At 49.6% G+C, this 12,580-nt stretch overlaps 1 pseudogene; it reads right to left on the reverse strand.

Annotated features, from left to right (window-relative positions):
* The window catches only part of LOC130157032 (hydrocephalus-inducing protein homolog), a 67,234-nt pseudogene that overhangs the window by 37,055 nt on the left and 17,599 nt on the right, over positions 1 to 12,580 (reverse strand).

Genomic DNA, 12,580 nt, shown 5'->3' on the forward strand with positions numbered 1-12,580 from the left:
GGCTCTCACCTCTTCTAAAAGAGACAGGTCCTGCTGCTTTTTCACTGAAAATACAAGCAAGCAACGAAAGCCGAGCTCTTCACTCAGAAGTGTCATTGTACCTCCACATCGACCCTTTGAGCAGTTCTTTTGCTCCTGCTACTATCACGATACCCAACTGCCTCACCATCACCAGCATATTCTGGTTTTTCAAACAGCATGCAAAGGTCTGCTGGTACCACTTCACCACCGGAGAAGGGAGTCACTTCACCAGGCTAACGATCTCTGGAAAGCGAGAGGAGTCCCCTGCGGCTGGATCCAGCCCTCCCCACCATATGCTTTTGGCTGCACCTCCCACAGAGCTACCTCGGTCAGAGTCAGGAGCGCTGCTCTGAGCTGTTTTGCTGTCAGGAAGCTAATGGCATCACCTACAAAGTGTGCTGGGTCTCTGACAAAGGCCACCTGTCAGTCCCCACGCTCGTATTTCCAGCACTAGAGCAAAACACAGGGCAGCGACAGTCATTTTTAAGTGCTTCTCGGAGGCAGTGCTCATGAGCTACCTTCAGACATCATTAAAACCATCGTGCTAGTTACTCCAGCCCTAGGAGCAGCTTGTTTATAAACCTCACCATTAAATAACTGCTGCCAGCACAGGGGTTTCTACAGGACCATTGCCCAGGCTACAACAAAGCTCAGGGCACCCTAATCATCACTGCTGCCACAGCTGATGCTGTCAACAGCTAAAGCCCCCAGCAAAGCCCCCTCTGAGCCCATGCAGCCCATCGCAAGGAAAGGATCTGCTACCCCAGAGCACTGCAAGCCACCGTGAGACAACAGATGGGCAGGAAAAGGGAGATGGAGAGCAATGACCAGCCACAGCGTCTACGGGACAGGTCGCAGGCTCTTCAGACGGCTCTCCTGCACTTAGGAGTCACCTTGCTTTCCACCAGGCTCCTTGTTGTGCATCCTCCTGTAATGGAGCACCCAAAGGATTCCCCATTACCTCCTCCGCACTGTGCTTAGGAAGGGCTGTTGGCTTTCTTACGGGATGAAATACTCCAGCGCAGGAATATCTGGGAGCCAGCACAGAGCCTTTGTGCTGCCCAGTGTGAAGGAGCCTCGCAGAATGGACTGAAAGGACAATGAAACTGTTGGATAACACAAGACAGCGCTGCCGCATATCCAGGATGCCGTGGGCTATATATAATCATTATTGGTACTACAGCCATGATACGCTGGGGTTGCTGATCACTGAAACACTGCTTTTGGCCCACGGGGAAAGACAGGGCAGGAACCTTCCTTCTGATTGCCTGGCAAAGACATGCTTAGTACGCCACTTCATAAATCAATCACCCTTCAAGCTACTCTTCTGCTTCTCAGCGAACGCTGATTGATCCACCAGGAAAGGAGACTAATGAATGGTCAGTTCTGCCCCGAAACGCATCCAGGGTTCATGGCACCTAAGAACATACTAGTGATTTCCACTGATGATAGAAGAGACAAGCTGCAGTCCAGGATGCCCTGCAAAGAGATGAAAACTACATTCTCCCAGAAATCCTTCACAGGCTAAGAACGGGATAGGCGGCGTCACATGGAAGTCTGCTTCTGGGGATGAACAAAAGAGCCAAAAGGAGACTTTTAACTCCAAATAACCCTCCGAGCACCCACCCCCAAGCCGTGCTCATGCAGTCAACGCCACGGGTTGCTTTAGCAGCTTTTTTGTCAGAAGGGGTGTTACATAGTTTGGGAGATATAAAGCCATGACTAACAAAAAAAAAACCGATCAAGCAAATGAAGCACAAACTTAATTCCTCTTCTTCTACCCTCAAAGCGACAGACCATCGGCTTTGAAACAGAAGGCCCTAGAGAGGGGCGAAGGCCATACTCTGTTTGCAAGAAATTTAACAACCTTATCTAAAACAGTATATATAAAGAAAAATCATTGTTACAGGCAGTTGTGGAAAAGGGGAACAAAGACAGGAAACAGTTGTTAACTGTTAGCTGATCTGACATAAAGGAACACTTTGGAGAGCAATTATACTCACCCATCAATCTAATTGATTTGAACCATAAAAGCCTATATAACCAATTATTTGTATAACGTATTAGTTACCAATCCTCAGTCCGCTGCAGCACTGCTACGATTAAGATGCAAAGTCAACATATAATTGCACAAACTCCTATTTACACCTTTTTTTGCCTACAGTATATGCCACCCTGCACTCGCTTTGAAGCAGACGTACAAGAACATAAAAGTCCAACAGAAACTAGCCAATCCTGCTGGGAATTCTCACAAGTGAAGGAAGAAAAGCACAACATGCACCCACGACCTGAGGCAAGCAGAAAGGAAAATCCCTTTGCAAAGTTCTTAAATGCCTGGCAGTCCAAGGAAAAGCTGGAGCAGCCTCTTGTAATAACCACGGCGTCAGAGCCTGGCTTACACCTTAGGATAACACAGGAAACAAGATCTTTAAAAACTCACCAAACAAAACAAGTCTGTCTGCATCTGCTAGCACTAAACACAAACGGAAATAATTACATCAGTTCACGCACTACAGTAAAGCTTTGGAGCCAAGAGAGGCTGCTGCTTAGGGAAGCAGAAGGTTTCCCCACCTCCCAGCACTGGTAAGAAGCCACTACCAGCCTGCCTGGTGTTGAAGGATCGGAGAATTGCGCGGCGATGAAGAGCTACAGACCTGACCAGCAGTGGCACACAGCGGTGGCCACCAGAAGCTATGGGGCTGTTGCCGTGAATTTAGCTCGATAGGAACCGAACACACTGCGACATCAGAGCCGCTGTGAACGCTCACACCAGACCAAGGTTAAAACCAGAAATGGTTTTGGCATTCCCACCCTGGTACCCTGCACGACACAGGCACAGCTCCGGTCAAGATGCAGCGAGGCAGAGGGTTTGCTCAGGCAAGTCCTGAGCCTCCTCTGCTCTGGCTGGAGTCAGCACAAACCGCGAGGGCTCAGCAACCTGAGTGATCTCAGGAACGTGAAACGCAACACAGCAAGGGCTGAACCTCAGCTAAACCCTGCTGCCTATCCACATCCATCCGTGGGTTTGCAGAGAGAAAAGACAAAGGCTTGATCTAGAGGCTAAGTCAATAGGATTTTCATTTTGTTTTCAAACAAGTTCCTGGAAGCTACTGATGGTAGTGCCAGCCTGGCAAGATGACAGGACCTTCGGTAGAAAGGGGGTTCTTAAAGGAAAGAGAAGAGAGGCATGCAGAGGTGGTTGTCTTCTCCAAAGTCTGCACAAAACCACAGACTAATATCACAGCAAGGTAATGTTTTACTCTTGCGAGTAGCTGAGATGCCCAGAGGTGATGGCACATCCGTGCTGCCGTTACTCGTTCAGCCTCAAACATCAATAAACACGTAGGGCTGGGATTTAATGAGCTTCCTGCGTGTGTACAGTGGCCACTAACACACCGCCAAGCCCTTGCAGAGGTGGCCTCATTTACCAACGTAAGCTGATCCAGCTAAGCCCAGCATCAATTTCAGCTGAAGAAAGGGATTCAGCACCCCAACACACCGACATTCCCGGCTGGGAACCCCATGCTGATCTGTGCAGGAGCTGAGCAGTCAGCAACGCCCCTGACAATTCCCCTCGGCCCATTTGCAACGCGATGCAGCCCCTACCACAGTTTCCCACCGCGGCCGAGATGCACAGGCTGTGCTTGCCCTGCTGCCAGCCGAGCACACCCGGTTCTGTAGTTACCGTCATCTTCACCAAACCCAAATGGCTCTAACACACCACACCAAACTCTCTGTCGTGCCACAGGTGACTGAAGAGCTCCACATCAGCTCCCTAATTAATCGTGTTTCATATGCCTTGATTTTTCCTGTGATCTCATGCCTCATTTTCCCCCATTTGTGATGAAACCTCGGTGCTTTCTCAAGCTGGCGGTTATCACTCACAGCTCCAGAGGCTGCTGCAGCACAGAGAAGCTGCCTGTGGTTAGACCGAGAAGGGCAGAGGCATCTCAGGGCAGTGGCTCAGGCCGTCCTGCGTAGGGCAGAAGACCCAGATCCTCTTCTGACATCCCCTGCCACCCTGAGCATTGCTGCCGCACTAAATACAGTGATCCCCAGCCAGTTCTTCCAGATCTACCCAAGAAATTCTTTTGTTATTATTTTTTATGCTTACGTTGCCCTAAGGAGATCTTGTCTATCGTGCAAGTGTTGGTGCTGGCTTAGAGGAAGGGGAAGATCTGAGGCCAGCTCATCACGCTTACTGACCAACCCAAACCACACATCCCAGTAGCTCTCCGGTGCTCAGTACCAAACCCCCCTGCAGCAGCCCCCCGCGTGCGGGCAGCCTAAGCAGCAGCTGCTGGCCAGCCTTCGGGACTGGGGGGCTGGCGGGAGCCTGCCAGGGAGGAGACGGCTCCGGCAGGGCTTGCTTCTCCACGCTGCAGGCTGGAATCACCACCCCTGACGTGTTTGACAAACACACAGATGTGGTGCTTCGGGACACAGTTTAGTGGTGGGCTTGGCAATCCGGGGTTAAGTTGGACTTGGTCATCTTCAAGGTCTTTTCCAACCTCCATCATTCTATGATTCTACGAGGCTGCTGGCATTTGCCCCACGCCTAGCAAGCAGCAATGGGGAGAAAACGGTGCTGGGGACCCCCTGCTTCCAGGGCCAGGCAGCAAAGCTCAGCGGCGGGGGAACAAGGCAGCCAGACCCCTCCCTGACCCAGGGCAAGGCAAGCTCTGCTCCACATCCAGCTCCCAGCGTGCTGCACTGAAGAAGTCTGTTTAGCTGCTCTCTCCTGCCATATAGGAATAACCTGAATCTGGCACAGAGCAAGTTTTGCTGCCCAGGGCTCAGGAGGGGAGACATGACTTCACCCACTTCCTACGGGGACAGGAACTGAGCCAGCGCAGGAAAACTCACTCTGATTAACAACCACGGAGCCAGAATCAGACCCTGCTCGCACTTTCTACCTGCCCTTGAAGTAAGCAATTGAGGAGCCGAGGCTGAACTCCCCCATCTGTGCCCTGGGCGTGCAGAACCACAAAGGATGCTCTGAGCCTGGGTCTGCCATCCACAGCAAACAAGCCAAGATTTGCTTTAGCACAGCTCCTGCTCAGCAGCTGTCAGCCCTCCTGCAAGCTGTGTGGGAAGTTGAGGGAAAACAGGGTATTCATCTGCCAAACACCTAGACGGTTCCTCAGCAGGCTTTTAGCACAAGGCTGGAGGCTTCCAGCAGGACTAAAACCACCGAGAACTACTCCTGAGCCACACACGTTACCTCTCTTCTGGGGAAACCGCTTTTTGGGGCTCTGAACCAAGGGGAGACAGAAGAGTAATGGAATAGGCAGTTCTGCTTGAGGGCTGCCTCCTCTTGGGTGTGCTGTCTCCTAAAATACTCCTATGGGTATGGGTTCTGATCTCCCCCCTCAAAGAGGGTGAGATCCTGCCCCAGGCTTTTACTTCTGCATTAGACTCACAGAGCTACTGAAAGAGAGCCATCCGCATCACTACTTTTATTACTGACAGCAATAAAAGCATCTCAATACATAGCGTCCGTCGGCCACGCACAAGCTCAGTGGTGCTTTGCTAATTACTGAAGTTTTCTGTGCTGACAAAGAGATGCCAAGGGATGCAGCAACCGATGGGGAAAAACTGCACAGAGGAATTTCAATACCGCACCACAGATCCCCTGGGCTAGAAGCGTGTTGTAGCGCCTTGCCACAAGGGCCAGTGGGCACTGGAGGCACCCACATACAGGCACAGGATCTGGTCCTACACCTTGAAGACCACCCATCATACTATACTAGTACTCGTTGGAGACAGGAGCCTAATGTGAGTCAGCATTTAGGGAGCTCTGAGTAGAGAAGCAATTCTCCTTCCACAACTCCAAGCATCTCGCCGGCACCTCCTGTCTCTGGCAGCCTTCTTCACCTGCATGGAGCACCTGCCGTAGACGTTATTGTTTTGGATGGCATTGGACTGGTGGATTTGCTTTGCACCTCTGGCACACCTCTGGGAACCCGTCATGCATCTCCTCAGCCACGTGTCCCTGAGCAAAGCTCACCTTCCCACACCAAGCTGGTGCTACGCTGCCAGGCTGCAATAAATGTTGTTACTGCAGCAAACTGGGTTTGGTGTACAATCAGCAGCACTCAGGGCAAGCAGCTTGGGCATCATCTCACTTGAGCAGGACTTGACAGCTGAAAGAATATCGAAACTTTATGAATACTGGATTGGTTGAGACTAGGACTTACCTCCATAAACTTATTTTCCCACATCCACACGGTCCACACAGGGTGGGCTGAACGTCATCTGGGAAAGGCCAAGTGACCGACAGGACTTTCAGTGGTATTGAAACCTTTTCCAAAGCTGTACGAGTGCTTCGCACGCAGGTTTCAGAAACCCTTTCAAGTACCATAATCTGATGTTAAGGTGCTGGACAGGGATATGCTGGAGCCCAGAACATCCCAAGTCACCCTCATTTCAGTACGAGCTGGGATTTTTCACACCCAGACACATGTACACAGGCGAAAAGGAGGAGTTTAGGCATGTAAAGCACTGAAGGACAAGTTTTCATTGTAAATCATTACGCTCATAGCAGCAAACATTTTCTCCACACTCATCCATAAATTTGTAGCAACAGAACCGCCACCACACACACAGTCTATCCAGGGGACAGTACCTGTGCTCCTAACCAGCCCAAAAGACACACAATTTAAATCAACCAAATCACACGCTAAGGGAAAAATTGTGACTTGTTCACATGGAAGAGCTCCATGCTTGCTTAAGCAATGCTAGGGACAGATCTGACCCAGCTTCAGCAGAAATTTAAGCAATGTTCACCTGATCCTGCGTAAGTCACCCTAAGAAGGGTGTGATCCATTGAGAACGACTGCTGCCTGCGAGCAAGTCAGTACTGATACACAGCCAAGCGAGGGAAACGCCTCCCAACACCTTAAACTGCTGTTTTGCTCTTAGCACTTCTGTTTCTTAATAAACACTCTGTTGGTGGCTCTGAAAGAGCAACCCGGCTGCTTTCTGTACGCGCGTCACAGGGAGCCTGCCGTGGTGCCGGACACATGAGCCAGGGCTCGCCACGCGAGGTCAGGGAACGCTGTCTGGTGCTCTGCACTACTCCTGCAATAAACTCTGCACCACACCTCGAAAGACTGATTGATTACACGTTTCTGCTTCACTTTAGCCATTCATCTCAGCAGCCTTTCACTTACCTGTACGCTTCAAAGCTAGAGAGATAATCCCTTCATTATCCCCTTGCTCTCCTTCGCAATTCGTAGTTTATTTCAAAATAACTGCAACATTGTACTGGCAGGCAGGAATGAAATCCTGGGTTCATCTCCCAGGGAGCTGCACGTGTTCCTGGGAAAACACCCATCTCAGAGCCAGCAGAGAGTTTATCCCCGTGGCCTACCCACACAAATCACTTTTGCAAAGATTGACTATGGGGGAACCAGCTGTTTCAGTAAGAACAAGACTCTCAGGTTTTTCAAAGCGAGCCACGAAGATCCTGGCCCTAATTATTCGCTCACTCTGTTCCGTCACAAAGTATAAACCCTACGGCCCTAATCTCCACTGTCACTGCTCATCTGCCCCAGAGAAATTCTAGCCCTCTGAATTTTATCCTATAGATTCTGTATAGGCATACAAATAAGGCACGTTTTTGTGCTTCCCTAGCTGGTATTTCAGTCACCCGTCCTAGAAACTGTTACCCAAAACAATAAGCTCCTCTGAGTGAGCATCAACCATTCTCCGTGAATATGTCAATAACTGGAAAACATTAGACAAAGCTGAAATAAGTCGTGAGGCTACATAAGTGTTTGGAAGATACAGGAGCATTTGTAACTTCCACAAACCCAAGACAACTAAAATGCTCTTTGCCGGGCTAAAGCAGCACACAGTATCCCCTCGGTTAGGACACCACACTTCCAAGGACCAACGCTGAGGAACAGGGACAAACCAAACCTCCCTCTCAGGCGAGAGGAAACACACGCCAAGTGCCTTCACGCAACTGAGGAAGCGCCTCGTTCGGCACCACAACATACCCCTGCTGAGCCAAGGCCGACAGAAGCATTCTAACATGGCGCCTTTTCCTAAAGATATTCCCCACTTACTCTTCAGTGAAGCGTAAAGCTGATGGTGTTTCTGTGGCCTGACCTCAGCTTCTCCTAGCCTAATATAAATGTTACACCTATCTCGGGAGGCAGCGAGCTCTTCCTGCCAAATCCCAAGAGCCCTCAAGTCCTGGCTGCATTAGTCCTGATGTCGTGAGCTGTGGGAGAAGGCAAAAAGAAAGAACAAGGCTCTGCGGCAAAACAACGTAGAAGCAGTGCAGGGGACAGATGTGTAAGAGACAGCGGCATTGGAGCGAGTCTGACAGAGGCACGCATTCCCACGTCGCGCTTCAAACATAGCACCGCCAAGGAATGAAGCTTCACACGTGCATATGCACACCGTAACGGAGAATCAAGGTTCCTCCCGCCTCCGACTCAGCAACTCCCAGCAAAACCGGATTCCAAAAAACCTCATTCCTGCTTGAGGGGATGCACTTTAAAAGCCCCCTAAACACCAACTATTTGTCACTTTTCTTTGAGGCAAAGCCGGGACAGGGGAGATACACCTGGAGAGGCAATTAAGGTGACCGGGACAACAGGGAATGATGGCAGATGGCAGTCATGGGGGGTGCTGGGTGGAGAGCACCCAGCCGACACCAGCATCCCCCAGGGAGAGACCGGCACACAGCCACACAGAACGAGGGCACACGCAGCCTTTGCCCCTTACCTGCTCACTTAAGCACCGAAACATACAGAGGTTTTGAAAGAAAAGGTTTTAGAAGTAGTCTGCAAAGCAAGCTTAACATTTTTCTGCTTTGAAAGGTCTCTGTTTTGAAGGACGCAGAGACTGGGCACCATGCAGTGCCCAGACCTTACCTGTGTCATAGTGAACTGTCAGGGGCCTGGAATAATCACCAGTCTTCTCTGGGTGGAAGTCCACCGTTACTTGCATGGCATCGCCAATCCCAAGAGTCCCAGCAGAGGCATCAACAGAGAAAGGGCTGCAACACGGAGAGGCACATCAGGATTATTGTGGGACCTTTGGGGACTACGTTCCTTCTGCCGTCCAGCTCACTCCAGCTCACCTGTATTAGCAAGGGGCCAAGAAACCACAGTCAGCAGCAGAAAAAGAGAACATACAGGGCCAGGAACTGAGCCACCGACCCAACTCCTGAAGAGCTCCAGCCCTCAGAAGATCCTAAGCGATAAAATGACCTCGTCTCCCCCATACCCTGCATCCAGTTTTCTGCAGCAAGGCTCAAGAGTCTGACTGCTAGCGATACGATCGCAGGAGGGTTTTTGAAGGGCACGGAGATGGCAAGAGTTATTTGCATGCACAACTTGACACTGAGTTCCTCAGGAATCCGTCTTTTCCTGCCACCTATAAACCTCAAGAGATGCAAATGTCAAGGCAATACCTGTCCCAGTGAGATTACAGCCTGGAAATCAGACAGGGAGAACAGAAGTTTATTCTTGAATGACCGGAGAATAATTAGACTTTAATGGCAGAATTAATCTATCTTTCTTTTTTTTTTTTTTTTTACCTTGAAAGCATCCTGGGTTTGCCTCAGAAAGGGCACATTTTATCAGCATTTCAATGAAAGCTGTTCTAAGCAAAGAAAAATCTGTACGAGTGCAAAGGCAGATTAGAGTGATACAGAAACAAGAAAACAAGACACAAAAGGAGTATCCCATTTACAGCCTGAACAATTAAATCTCTAGCTAAATGAAGCACCGCTAGCAGGAGCATATCAAGGCACCTTCAACAGGAGGTTTTCTGCGTATTCACAAGCAATGCAGTCTGGGGCTCTGGGTTGTAATCCAGGCTTGGTAACTGTTTGCTTGGCCTACTAGAGAAATTCTGTGCAATGTGTGGGAAATAGTATGAAAATGTGTCGGTGTACTTTAGATTTAACAAGAGCAATTATGATTTGTCGCCAGGTAAACAGCTCTCAGCTGACAGACACATAATTCAGTCCTTTAATGCTCAGGGAAAAGTCAGATGCAACATGTTTCTGCATAACAGCAGCTGGGCTTTGCGGCTCTTGTACAGCCTCACTTAGAAAGCAAAAGTTATTGGATTTAGTGCTTTGCTGGTGGTCAATTTGTCACCTTAAAAATATTTTCTGCAGAGTTTTACAGTGATTGGGGAGTGCAGCCCACAGAAATAATGAGAAAAAATGGAGCCATGCGCAAGCTTCGCTTCGCTCATGGAAGCAGTGACAGCTGATGAAACTGCTGGAGTTCCTGCTCGTTAAGGAGACACTGATGCAATTGGAGGCCTGACCTGCTCCCATCACGACTAGCAAGAACATCGCCAGTGACTAACGGGGAAGCATTGGGCCCGCAATGTTCACGTGCTGGACCTGAGGCTTTTGAGAGGGAGGAGGAAAGCCAAGGCGCCGCCAGCCTCAGAACCGGGCTGCTCTACATGGCCCTGCACCTGCGCTGGGGGTTGTGCCTGGTTATACTGGGCAGGGCTCTGCTGGTGCTTGGCGGGGATCACTGCCTGCTGTGGGAAAGGCACAGAAAAATTCCCCCCCACCTCTTTTAGTTTGTTGTTTTTACCAGAAACATTGCCAGAACAGAAAAGCTGCCGGGTAAGGGCCACACTTCAGCACTACCTCCCATCCCATGCCCTTCCTACTCCATCCCCATGTCTGCATACCCCTGCCCTCGGATAGCTGGGATGGGAATGACACTCCTGAGGATGACTTCAGGGGATGCCCGAGAAAGTAGATACCTTCACATCTTCAAATTACCAGAGAAGAGGATCCCACCGAGGTCAGGACTCATTCTCAGGACGGAGAAACAGAGCACAAGTCAGACACCGCACCTCCTGCCTCCCACCCCACGCTGTACCCACAGGACAACTTGGTTCCTGATGTAGCAGGAGCTTGGTATCCCTCACGTAGACCTGCTTCTCCAAGACCCAGAGGGATGTAAGGTCCGTGCTTCACCTGAACTCTGAACTTCAGTCCACATCACTAAGCTGTTCCCTGCAGCCTACAGATAAGAGATGCTAAGGAAACGTCCCTGACACACTAATAGCCACACGGAAACCACTGCCAACAGATGAAGCTGGCAGGCTAAACTTTGGCCTTTTAGCCATTAATTGTGAGCTGTTCTTTACGGTAATTCTTGTCCTGTTAGATCTACCCTTGTAATGAATAACTACTGCTCCTGACAAAACAGGAAAGATAAGGTTTGGAGGTTTATTAATAGCTCTTCTTCTGACATGCTTTTCAACTACGTCCATTTGTACGTTTGCTTTGTTGTACAACATCTAAACTTTCACAGGTCCAGATCTCCCAACGGTGCCTTGCAATCCCCAGCTTGTATAAACTCATCTAGCCGCACCAATCTGAGGGAGACCTTCCCAGCAGAACCTGCTGAGATCTTGCCCGTAATTGCCCTTCAGAAAGGGAACAACACCAGATTAGTAAGCAATTTCATTGTGATCTGCCTTGGCGTTTACATCTTGCTTGCTTTCACCAGGCATCAGCTCCCCAAGCTGGGCAAAAGTTAAATCCCATGAGGATACCACAGGCAAAATACTCCTGACAATTTAGCAACCAACTGACAAGTGAACAACACTGACAGTTCTGTGGCTCAGGCTTTCCCGACTACCGCGCTGCCTTTCCTCCTGGAACCATACGTTTAGTCAGTGCAGCGTGCAACGAGGCTGCAACATACTTCGTCCCATGGTATGTTTCTCTTCTACAGCCAAAACCCCTTTACTCCTCTGGTGCCTTAATTTGCATTATAAAATCATCTGAGTTTGTGAGAATTGATTTCATTAAAAGCTGCCTCCAACCCCAAGACCGACAGTAAAATTACTGGTGATTGAATTGCCCCCTCTGTCAACTAAGACCTATTGCAGGAAAAAAACCCCAAAGATCACTTAATCTTGGCATACATAATGTTTTGGTAATGGTATAAAAGCCAAAGTCGAGCACTGTAACCACTCCAGTAAACACAGTCTGTTAGGTCAAAGCATCCAAGACTCCATCTCCATACTGAAAAAATCCTGCACAGAGCCAGCATCTCACAAGCTCTCTCTTTCCCTCTTTCCCTGCACGTAGGCTCTGTTGTCACATCCCTGTACATCCCATGGTAACTCTCCAGCCCCACACCTCCATGTAGTATAATGGGTACTGCAGGGAGGGATGCAAGGCGGCTCCTGGCACTGTGCCATGTAGGATCATTTCCTGAGCTTCCAGAGCTTGGTGGGACATTCCTAAATGGACCTTCTCAGACAGATCCTCTCTAACCCATAGCACAGCACAGCACAGTGTAACGTCAGGAAAAGGCAGTGCTGCACTGAGATCTGCTTCCAGGCACCATTTTCAACTGAAATGTACTGGAATGACATTTATCTCCGTGAATGCCGTGGAGAAGAAACTCACTACCCAGCCTTAACAATGAGAACGGCAGGAAAAGACTTTTTATATTTATACTATTGTTATTTTTTTTTATTACTACACTATGCAGTGAACAGCTGGGTATGGGCATGCAGGGGGAGGACAGGCACAGAGCCAAGC

Source organism: Falco biarmicus, chromosome 11 (genome assembly GCF_023638135.1).
Source record: "Falco biarmicus isolate bFalBia1 chromosome 11, bFalBia1.pri, whole genome shotgun sequence".
Lineage (NCBI taxonomy): Eukaryota > Metazoa > Chordata > Aves > Falconiformes > Falconidae > Falco > Falco biarmicus.